This window comes from Alnus glutinosa, chromosome 12 (genome assembly GCF_958979055.1).
Source record: "Alnus glutinosa chromosome 12, dhAlnGlut1.1, whole genome shotgun sequence".
NCBI lineage: Eukaryota > Viridiplantae > Streptophyta > Magnoliopsida > Fagales > Betulaceae > Alnus > Alnus glutinosa.
Genome location: NC_084897.1, coordinates 24,200,691 through 24,213,250, shown reverse-complemented (window position 1 = coordinate 24,213,250; position 12,560 = coordinate 24,200,691). Strand labels below are relative to the sequence as shown.

The 12,560-nt window shown below is 36.8% G+C and overlaps 2 pseudogenes; both read right to left on the bottom strand.

The window, feature by feature from the left end:
* Window positions 1–7,980: 7,980 nt before the first annotated feature.
* Window positions 7,981–8,787, bottom strand: LOC133852139 (L-type lectin-domain containing receptor kinase IX.1-like; annotated as a pseudogene).
* A 2,750-nt stretch (window positions 8,788–11,537) lies between these two features.
* Window positions 11,538–12,544, bottom strand: LOC133852699 (L-type lectin-domain containing receptor kinase IX.1-like; annotated as a pseudogene).
* Window positions 12,545–12,560: the final 16 nt, after the last annotated feature.

Below are 12,560 nucleotides of genomic sequence, written 5' to 3'. Positions count from 1 at the left end.
GTTTCACGAATATTGGTTGAAAAAAGTAATATTGATCAGATTGAAATTGTCATAAATTAATTAATTAAGTACGATCAATGAACTGTCTAGGCACTTCCTATGCAGCTCGATCATAGCGAGAAAGTACTATTATGGTCACGTTGTTTTTTATTAAAAAAAAAAAAAACAACGAATTAATTATGTATCAAAAGCTAGCTGTTTAGTTCTTGAAATTGTCAGAAAATATTTGAGATTTTGAATTTTAAGAAATGAAGGCTTATATTAGTACGTACGTAGTAGCGTTGACCTCTTTGAGAAGTACTCTCCCAAACCTGAAGGAAGTCTTGAAGAAAAGTGTACTAAAGCCATTAGGTGATGCGGGAGTCATAGATCGAGCTAATTAGTTGTCTCATGGTGATCGAGTTGATGTCGTTAACATATCTTGACTGGCCGGATATATCAGCTCAAGGAGCTAAAGTTGTCTCCTGAATTGCCTTCAATCCTTAATATTCCTTATACATAGCCGGCGATACTTACCCGACTTGATCGACACGCTTACCACCAACCTAAGACAGACATATATATCTTGTTTATACCGAAATTCTTCCTTTTTTTTCACTTCTCTCACTAACTTAAACATCTATAAGATGATTTTGCCGTCACCAATGGGGTTTCACTATAATCTTTGGTTCTCTTGCATTTGCATTTGGAATAAATCACAAGCTGTCTCTTTGGTCTTTGAAAAGACCGAATTTGATCGATGATCACTGCCTTGCGAAGAACATCAACCTAGCTATATATGCTCAGGCCGAGAAAATTAACCAAAGTTCATATAAATTAAGCTACCTGCTTTTTGCTTGTTTTGCATCGATCAAAGCTCCCACCAAGTCTCTCGTCATGTGCAATAACGACAATTTGTCTTTCACGGTCGAATAATTAACGGAATAATATAATTTAGTCCTTCAAATTATTACAATTTCTTTGAATGGCCCTTCAAATTATCAAGATTTACATTCTGACCCCCAAACTACTAAAACTTTGAAAAATGTCTCGTTTGGCAAAATATTCTCATAATACCCATGTCATGTGTCATTTTTTAATTAAAAAAAATTTAAAACTAAAGAAAAACTAAAATTTTATTTTATTTTTTTATTTTTAAAAAAATATTGCGATCGATCGGAGTATGTACTACTTTTCAGCATCATCGTTGGGCACGATGCACGCTTGTAGCTAGACATGTGACATGGGTATTATGGGGATATTTTACCAAAATGAGCATTTTTTAAATGTTTTGGTAATTTGGGTGGCCAGAGTGCAAGCTTTGGTAGTTTGGGGGGCTATCCGGAGAAATGTTGGTAGTTTGGGAGGCTAAATTCTATTTTTTTCAATAATTAATTTTAGAGCATTCACATTGAACTCTCTAGTTTTTAATTTTAGAGCATTAACAAAACTCACAAATATACAATTTAACAAACTCTCCACTCAATGAGTAATATTGCTAGAAGTCTCTCTTGTATTCCTCTAATAATAATATGACTTTTAAAATCATCATTAAGCTTGTAATTGATCATTATTAAATTAAATTTTGATCAACTAGTAATTTTAAAAGTTATTTATTAATTAATTATTGGAGTGACACAACAGGGACTTATAAAATTACTCCTAGTCAATGTTATATTTTGTTTTGTCAGTATCGCTCTCTAAATGGAAAAAAATCCGAAAGTGAAAGTTAAAGATTTTTTTAATGTTATTTATCTCATTTTTTTTTCATCTTTCCACTAAACTAAAGTAGATTTTTAATGTAAATAATTCAAAATTTGGTTTCATATATATATATATATATATATATATATAGTTAAACTAGTAAAGCTAGAAATATTTAGAAAATTTGATGTTTAGTGGTTTTGAAAATGGCTAGCTAAATCAATTAAAGTAAAATTTTTAAAGTTAAGATTTTTTTTTAAAAAAATTGAACAGTTCAATGTGAATGCTCTTGAGTTCTTGCTGAAGTGATCATTTCTAAAATCCAAATGAGCTTCTCCTGCATTACCTGAAAATTGGGCTTTTGGGCAAAACCTTTCCCTCGGTTTGTATGTTAACACATTGCAAGTTAATTATGTTTGGCTTGTGGCTTCATAAGTTTTGAGTAAACATCTTCCATTAAACTGCTTTTTATGGAAGGGTAAGGTTCAATGAACTTTATCATGGTATATATCAGAGCTTTAGGGCCTTGGACAATGTTAAGCCTTCCCTCTCGTTGTACACGTGTTTAGACAATAGTGTCATACGTGAGGGGGCGGGTTAAGAGTCCCACATTGCCAAAATATGCCTGAGTTATGGGCCTTATAAGCCTTAAGCAAACATCCTTCTTTAACGTGCCTTTTGTGGAAGAGTAAGGTTCAATGAATTTTATCATTGTAGTCCTGGAAGCCACCTTTTTTTTTTTTTTTTTTTTTTTTTTTTTTTTCAGGCGGAACACAAATCCAAATGCAGTCATAAACAAAGGGCGGTTAGTTTTTGACATTACCATTCAAACCCGATATGCAATAGGGAAAATATTCTTGCATAACAGTTGTGCACAATACAAGACACATGGAGATGTGACTCATGTGAGTAGGACCCACCACATGGGTCTAACACTATATGTCTTGGGTTGTGCACAACTGTTGTACACCAATTACTTCTTTATGCACTATAAAGGTTTACAATTTTGACACAACTCGATAATTCAATATGAACTCAACACAAAATTAGTGGGCTAAAATTGAAGAATTTTACTTATATAATTAAATTGATCAAATTAAGATTGACATTATATCGTCTTACACATATGCCGTGACATAATTCGAATCCGACACGCAAACGTGAATTATTACCAAGGAGAAATTAAATGTATGACTTAGCATTTTGTCAAGCTTTCTTTTAGATAATAGTCTTAAAATGTCACTACAAAAAATTTGTTTTTTAGCCATCTGCAGTTAGCCACGTGGATGAGGGTCATCCACGTGGCTAACTGCTAGCCACGAGCAGTTAACTACGTGGGTTTCGTGTGGTGAATCTAGTTGTTGCTAAATGTACATTTAGAGATGTGGCATTTTATATATGTGGTTATTTAGCCACATGCCACCTCAGGTGGCTAAATGCAATTTTATTTTTTAAAAAATTGGCACTTTTAACCACGTGCAATTAAAGTCATGTTGCTAAAATTCTTTATTTTATTTGGATGAGTGAGGGCCGGATTTTCGGGTATTTCTTGTATGTTTGTGATGGTGGAGTGACTGAGTGACTGAGTCCATTAAGGAAAGGTTAGTTCCATAATTGCATGTAGAAAACACATCAGAGGCAAAAAGGGGTCCTTACCTTTGTCTGGAGCCGACAAGGATGTGATGATTCTGGCATGTGGAGACGTGGCCGAGTGTGATTCACCCAGTTGAGAGAATGACGACACCGGATGAGTTGAGAAGTGGGCAGTAGATTTTGGGGTTGATTCTTGTTCTTTGCTTCTTCTTTTTTTTGGAAGGCGAAAGCGGTGTTTGCTGTTTGGTTGGGCAAAACAGATGCTGAGATGAGTTTGCCTTTCGAAGATGGGAAAGTATTTAAGAGGTGATGTGAGAATCTAACAGAAGAGGAAGATGAGAATGGTGGGTCGAGTGAGAGTGATGTGGAGGACCACGTGGAAGTGGAGAGGCAAAGAAAGGAAAGCTACGTGAAGATGACAAGGCTCCACATTTTATTAAAGTAAATTGGGACAAGTGTGTGGATGAAGACAAGGATAAGTGTGGTAAGTATTTGGATGTGGGAGGAATGGACTGCTTCGAAATTTGGTGGCATGGAAGACATGGGAGACGATGAAATGGGTGACTTTGATGATAGTGATGATGAAGAGCTTGAAATATATGGTGGAGTTTTTGGTGAAACAGAGCAAGGAAAGAGTTCGTTGAACTAAGGCGGAAAGTAGATAGAGAACGCAGGTACAGGAGGACATGAGGGACGCGCGGGTGTGGCTAAGGTGTTTGACAAAATGATGCAGAGAAGAGTTTCTGAGTGAAGGATGAACTGGTTCTGTGGTTGTCATGAGAAGGATCGAAGATACATACCATATTAAAGTCACCTGAACCTTACTAATTTTCAAAAGGCACTTCAAAAGAAGAGATTTGCTCAATACTTATAAAGTCTACAATCCAAACATACCTTGGCAACGTGGGACTCTTAACAGTAAAAAGTATACTTGGACTGACGCATACCATAATAATGATTTCTTAGTGACAATTGTAAAGTTTGATGGTTCTTGGCCAAGTTTAGGAGCGTAGATAAGAAGAAGAAAAAAATGTCTTTAAAACGTTTCTGGAAGCACGTACTGAAATGTTACAGGGATATTGTTTAAATATTAAGCTCGATGTTGTCTTGAATTTTTTAGGATTACAAAAAATAATGCAATGCTCTTTGCTTAATTTCTTGGAATTGCTCATTAGATCTAATAAAATTTGGGATTTAGGTTGATGAACAACATGAGTAAGGATTGGTTTTTCCTTTTAAAGATCATCAAACATTGAAGATTCTGCCTTGACTTTTGGAGAACACGTACTTCTCACATCATACTGTTGATGTTTTAATGAATAAAGGGATCCTAGCTAACTAAAAAGAATTTCTTTTCAATTTTTCTGTTTTTTTTTTTTGAAAAAAAAATTATTAGGTGTAATTTTTTATTTTTTTTTAAGTATTAGGTGTAAAAATTGAATTGCATTAGCACTGCTCCCCACAAAGTTTGAGAAAAACACACTTTACCCTTGGCATTTTGGGGCTGAAATGTCATGTGCGCTTGACGTAATTTCAATCCAAGTAGACGGAAAAATTAACTTAATGGATCGAGAGTGTAAAGTGTCACAATTTGATCATTTACAGAGTTCAATTGTCACATTTTTAAACTTTAAAGTTAAAAATGTCAAAGTAGTAATATATACTTAAGGAGGTAAACTGTATTTTTTCCTTTAAAGTATCAATTAGCCTTGTCTTTTCCTTCTAGTTTTTTTAACCCTTTCATCTTCAAAGTGGATCTCTTCTAAGGTATTGTTAGTATGCTTTGTTTTTTATTCTTTTTATTGAATTCTAAATTACTTATTTAAGAAATAAAAAAAATAAATGAGAAGTTTCACTTAGCCCCTCATATGTTATGGATTTTCAATATTAATCTCAAATTATTAAAAGTATCCATCTATTAGGATTTTTTGTTAAATCTAAACGGAAATGCCAAAATGACCAAAATATCTCGTTTAAAATAAAGTGAAAATTTGCCTCCCGAGATTGAAAAATGGGATCACTAAAAAAAGAAAACTGATTTTTAGTGACCTACATTTAGTGGCGTTTTTTGTGGTCTGACATGTCACTAACTTTTAGTGGTGTTTTTGACACACCACTAATCAGTTCGTCACTAATTCCCATTTAGTGGCGTGTCAGGAACTGCCGCGCCACTAATTTAGTGACATGTCAATTTTTAGTGACGTGTCAATCTTGGCAGGCCACTAAATTGTGGCATGTCAATCTAACACGCCACTAAATTAGTGGTGTGTCAAATTTAACATGCTACTAATTATTTTAATGATGTGTTACTTTTTAACTTGTCACTAATTAGCTAGTGACGTGTCACAAAGTATATTACTGTTGACAAGTCACTAATTGCAGAGTTTTTTGTAGTGATACCCACATTACAACTTTTGATAATTCAAGATTAACATTGCAAAACCTGTGACACATCAAAGAGGATAAGTGAAGTATTCCAAAAAGAAAAAATATGGCGCCGTCCAATACCTTTTAACGTTAACATCATACTAGATAATGAGAAGAAAAAGAAAAAAAGTGTGGGGCAATCACCAAAGTAATTGCATTTTAAACCAACCCTTAGGTTTAAAATACATATATACCCCACCAAATGTTACGTTCAACTACTTGTTTTTAGGGGTGGGTAGAACCCGCCCGTACCCTCGAATCTGCCCCGCCCCGCCCCGAAATGTTTAGATATCAAGTGATTTTTGCAACCTGCAGGCACTTCATATGTAGACCCGTGACTTACGGGGTGGATTGCGGAAATGGGTATTTCCCAATCCACAAACTCGCACCGCCACGAACTACTCATTTGACCTAAGAGTCTGAGTCCCAATCCAATACGCGTATCATCGTCCATCGTAAGTTCGTAACCATCAATCCATCAAATTGCCCCCAAAAGTGAAAACCTAAAATCAAAAAAGTTCCAGTGCTGCGCATTCCCCCATCCGAGCCATCCCTGAAGAGTAAAGATCTTGTGTCGTAATTCTTTCCAATTCCAACCCTTTCTTTCGTTTCTTAAACGGTCGTGATTCTTTCCAATTCCGGCCACTCAAATGGGTAGTATATAGCCATATTTTCCCCCCAAAACGTCAAACCTTAACCTAATCAAAAGAATAATAATAAAAATTAAAATTAAAAAAAAAAAATCACTTCTCATTCCCTAACGGCGCGCATCCTGAAGAGGTGAAGATCAAGCTGCGTGAATCGCTGAATCATGGATTCATGGTCTTTTGTTAAGCACAAGATGGTCTTAAGAGGAGGGGATAGACTGAAGAATCGAAGATGAAAGGATTTACAGTTCTGCCTTATTACTCCATGATAAAGGCATAACATGTGGTTTAAGGTGCATGGTGTTTCTCAATGCGCATGAAGTTTCCAAGGCAGGCTAAATGACTGCCGCGTGTCCCACTAAATATTGATATCGTAGATTCGTAACCAGGCAAACATCTTTGCAATTTCAAGGTGCAGGACGTTTCAAAACATATTTCGAAGTACCCTGCCCGCCCCTAATTCCACCAGCCCCGTGATACCTGAAATCCTACGAAATTGAGACTAAAAATTGCGGGTAGTGGGCTGTTGGGTCTCAAACCTGATCATTGCAGGACGGGTATGGGAAACTAGGTAAAACCGCCCCAATCCGGCCCGTGCCTACCCCTACTTGTTTTGAACACCGATTCAGCCAATAAAAAAGCCTAACATATTTGGAAAAAGAATTTGAGAAATTTTTAGAATATTAAAATCTATAACTTAGAGTACAATTGGTAGCAATAACAACAATGCAATAATGAAAGTTAAATGTTATGGTCTTTTTTTTTTTTTTTTTATGAGCAATAACATGGGAAAAGGAGAGGGATCAATGAGAGTTTTTCCCACTCTTGATTCTAAAAGAGGAAATAAAAGGAAGGGATGTGGGAATGCGTCCATAACAATAATGGGAAGCGGCTCATTAGACAACCACGGTTAATAATAATGATGATGTGATAAAGAGCACAATAATGGTTTTACATGTACGTGGTGAAAATTGTAGCTGTAGTAGTGGTGAGAGTGCCAAAATCTTTCTTATTCATGGTGACAACAATGGGGTTTTTGGCGGCATGCATGAAGATACTGGTGTTTCGTGTTCGTATAGAGATGGGGGATAGTAATGGTGGTAATGGTGATGGTAAAGATAGCAATTACTATCTTTACAACGAAAATGATGATGATAACAACGAAAATGATGATGATAACAATTTGAAATATAAGAGTATATATGATAATATTGATAAATGATAATGGTGGTATATAGTTGGTTGTTAGAATATAAATTAAACTTTTGGAATAAGTAGTGATTTAATATGGTATTAGAGCAAATTAAAGTCCTGAGTTCTCGAACCCCATTTTCATTATTCACCTTCCATTTCAATTAAATATTTTTCGCATTAGACCTCACCTATTAAGAAAGCGTTTGAGCCTATACGTAAGGGAGAGTGTTAGAATATAAATTGAATTATTAATTTACCATTTCCTATCAACTTAAACTTTTGAAATAAGTGGTGATTTAAAGTTGGTTAATCCATTTTCACAATCAAGATTTGTACAAGCTAAGCTTAAAATCTCAAATTTAAAATTTCACATAATTCTCAAACGGCAAGATACATAATAGAACATTTGCAAATATACAAACTGATGAGATGCTACTATTTAACGTCCGACTTCAAGGTTTGACTGATCAGTTATGAAGGGATTAGGAGATATAAATGATTCTCCAAGTACATGATACGTGGTAACATGCATTTTCATCGGAAGCTTTGGCAGCGGGGCTTGAGAATTAAGAACTTGAATTGCTTGTCTTATTGAGGGCCTCAAACTTCGATCAAGATGAGCACACCATAAACCAACAATCATTAGACGCTCTCATGCTTCACATGGACATCAATATCCAACATCTCATCCACACCCACAGAAGCTTTCCCCTTCCAAAAAGATCCCAAATCCACGCTACCAATCCAATTTCAGAACTACTCTTGTCAATCGGATCAACTGACTTCCTTCCAGTAGCAATTTCTAAGACAACCACCCCAAAGTTAAAAACATCTGACTCTTTGTTGGACTTGCCTGTGATTATGCATTCCGGCGCCAAATAGCCCAAAGTTCCGGCCAAACCAGTCGTCTGGGGACCTAGCTCGTGGTCCACAAGTCTAGCTAACCCAAAGTTACCAAGCTTGACGTTGAAACCAGAATCTAGCATTATGTTGCTTGATTTAATATCCCGGTGCACAACACACTGCTCCCACTCTTCATGAAGATAGAGTAATCCAGACGCCAAGCCGAGAGCAATTTTGTGCCTCACACCCCAAGAAAGATGACTCTTTTTCCCAAAGAGGTTGGAGTCAAGGGTTCCGTTTGGCATGAACTCATAAACAAGTAAAAACTCACCATTATCATGGCACCAACCAATAAGCTGGACAAGATTCCAATGTCGTAGCTGGCTAATGATCTTCACCTCGATTATGTACTCTGTTGGTACAGTTTCCAGTACGGTGACGTGTCGCCTTGTGATTCGTCAGCCTTCCTTAACATTCGCTCTTCTCGTAATCTGCAAAATAATAAATGGCTCGTCGGGGGTGCCGACCGTACCCCCACTCCGATGCCTAAGTCAGTTACAAACTTATTGACTTTTCAGGAGTCCTAAAAATCTCAGAACTTAGAGAGAATATATCTGTCAAATACCTAACGTTGTCGTCTTACTTATAGGCTCACAGTCCACAGTTATGGAACTGCTGGAGTGCGTGGAGCATAATCTGATTAGGAGTCTTTTGTCTTATCTTCATAAGCTTTATCTTCATAGAATTTGAATTGGGGTAGTAGAGTCCAAACTAAATAGGACACTACATCTTCATCTGATGCCATATTATTAGATACCTTATCTCATATTTGATGGGATATGAATCTATCTTGATATAGTCGGGATAGGAGTCTTTTTGGAGATAACGACGGGTCCTGTACTTAAGTCTGATCTGGATGGACCGACCCGATGGGCTCGGCCCCCAATACTACTTTAGGCCTACGTGTCTTTGATGCTGCTTATTTCTCCAACAGTTACCCCCCAATTCTCTTATTTGAATTTAGAAAGTAAGAGAATTAAATACCTCACTTTTTGAATCTAGATCTTTTGTAATCTGTATCTGGCAATTGCCACATCTTTCAAGGTTTTTCATAAACAAAATGACTTAACACACCCGAAGCTTCTGCACCAGTGGTGCTTCGAAGTCCGCTTCCACAAAAATCATTGTTGGTAGGTGCTCAGGCACCGAGATGATACATAACTCGAGGTGCTCAAGCACCGAAATGATACATAGCTCGAGGTGCTCAGGCACCTAGGCGATACATAGCTTGAGGTGTTCAGGCACCGTGGTGATACATGTCTCGAGGTGCTCAGGCACCGAGATGAAACATAGCTCGAGGTGCTCATGCACCGAGGTGATACATAGCTCTAGGTGCTTGGGCACCGAGTCATAAATGTCTCGAGGTGCTCAGGTACCGAGATGATACATAACTCGAGGTGCTCAGGCACTGAGGTGATACATAGCTCGAGGTGCTCAGGCATCGAGGTTATAGATGTCTCGAGGTGCTCAGGCACCGAGATGATACATAACTCGAGGCGATAGATGTCTCAAGGTGCTCAGGTACCAAGATAATACATAACTCAAGGTGCTCAGGCACTGAGGTGATACATAGCTCGAGGTGCTCAGGCACCGAGGTTACAGATGTCTCGAGGTGCTCAAGCACCGAGATGATACATAACTCGAGGTGCTCAGGCACCGAGGTGATAGATAGCTCGAGGTGCTCAGGCACCGAGGTCATAGATGTCTCAAATCTTGTGATCTGAACACCATGTAGCTTGGTTTCACCTGTGAATATTTTCTTTTCTTTTTTTCTTTTCTTTTTTGAACTTTTTAATTTTTGAATTCTTTGCTATGGAAAAAGATTTTTCATAACAAATCAATTCTGACTTATCCTCTAACAACTTGAACAAACAATCAGTTTGTGTAAGTTATGACTGAGGAGGATGGGAAAAATATTTTGCTTCAACCTCCGAAACTAGGAGGGAAAAATCTTTTGTTTCGACCTCCATGACTAGGAGGAAAAAATTTTGTTTTGACCTCCGAGACTAGGAGGAAAAAATCTTTTGTATTGACCTCTAGGACGAGGAAGGAAAAAATCTTTGGTTTTGATATCCAGGACTAGGAGGGAAAAAAATCCTTTTTTTTTTTTTTAAACTTCCGGGACTAGGAGGAAAAAATCTTTATATATATATATATATATATATATATATATATATATATATATATATATATATATATATATATATATATATATATATATATATATATATATATATATATATATATATATATATATATATATATATATATATTTTTGGACCTCCAGGACGAGGAGGGAAAAAAAAAAAACTTTTGTTTTGACCTCTGTGACTAGGAGGAAAAATCTTTTGTTTCGACCTCCGGGACTAGGAGGGAAAAAATCTTTTTATTTTTTTGACCTCCGAGACTAGGAGGAAAAAATCTTTTTTTTTGACCTCCGGGACTAGGAGGAAAAAATCTTTTTATTTTTTTGACCTTCGAGACTAGGAGGAAAAATCTTTTTTTTTTTTTGGAACTCCAGGACTATGAGGGAAAAAATCTTTTGTTTTGACCTCCGGGACTAGGAGGGAAAAAATCTTTCTATTTTTTTGACCTCCGGGACTGGGAGGAAAAATCTTTATTTTTTTTTGGACCTCCGGGATTAGGAGGGAAAAAAAAACTTTTGTTTTGTCCTCCGTGAGTAGGAGGAAAAAATCTTTTTATTTCCTTTTTGAAATGTATCTTTACTTTTTATACTAGAGTTACCCCCCAAAACTTGAACAAACAATCTGTTTGTGTAAGTTTTTGCCGAGGGAATTTTTTTAAACTGGTACCCCCAAAACTTGAACAAACAAACAGTTTGTGTAAGTTTTTACTAAGAGGAATTTGAAACTTGTACCCCCCGAGATGTTTTTGCTTTACCCCCGAGGGTTAAAACTTGTCAAACTTTTTAAACTTCTACCCCCCCAAGGGTTTTTGAACTTTACCCCCGACAGTTAAAACTTGTAAAACTTGTACCCTTTGAAACTTGTACAAACAAACGGTTTGTGTAGGTTTTGACTAAGAAATATATTCTCTCTAAGTTTTGAGATTTTTAGTACTCCTGAAAAGTCAATAAGTTTGTAACTGAATTAGGCATCGGAGTGGGGATACGGTTGGCACCCCCGACGAACCATTTATTATTTTGCAGATTACGAGAAGAGCGAATGTTAAGGAAGACTGGTGAATCACAAGGCGATATGTCACCGTACTGGAAACTGTACCAACATACTCCTTGATCCCTTGTTTAGAACCCCTTGAAAATTTCTTCACAGCAACTGCCACTTTCGAACAAGTAAGGTAACCCCCATAAACCTCTCCAAACCCACCTTCACCTAATTTCCTCTCCTTTGAGAAATTTTCTGTAGCCGAAACAAGATCTGTATAAGAAAACCTTCGTGGCCCTGCTCCTCTTTCAAAGTCATCACTTATCGATACAACATTAATTCTGTGTAGCGTTGTTTCCTTCCTCGTCTGCTTCAGCCTCCACAAAGTTCCAGAAGTTATAACAAGCATCATGGCACCAAATACAACTGCTACAACTCGTATTATCATCTTCGTGGCATTTTTTCCATTGTTTTCCTTTGAATAATCTAAACTAGAATTGAACCCCCATGATCGAAGTGTGTGTTGCTCTACATTACAACTAGTTGCAGCTGAAAACCCAATCATGGTCAACTCAGGTAGAACCTCCATCAGAGGCCAGTATTTTCTCGAGTATTAGAGGTATTTTGGTAGGTCCAAAAGACAGTAAGATTCTTAGTAGTACCATTATAAGTAATCCATACATCAGCAAGATCTATGCTGTGTAAGCTAGCATTCCACCTAGTGGAGAGATTAGAGGCAATTGAGTTTATGTTGATTCCCACATGCTCATATGGAGGATCCCAGCCATTTGAATAAGAGTCAAACTCAACAAGAACAATTTTGTTTTTGGAAGAGATATTGGTTGTGTTAAATAGGCCAAGAAAACCACCGGCCAAATTCGGTGGGATTTGAAAACCTACAGGAGCAAGGAAGAATGCAAACATAGTTTTCATTTCCTTGGGTGTCGATGGTACTTTAAATGTTACTTTCATTTGTCTAAGACTCTAA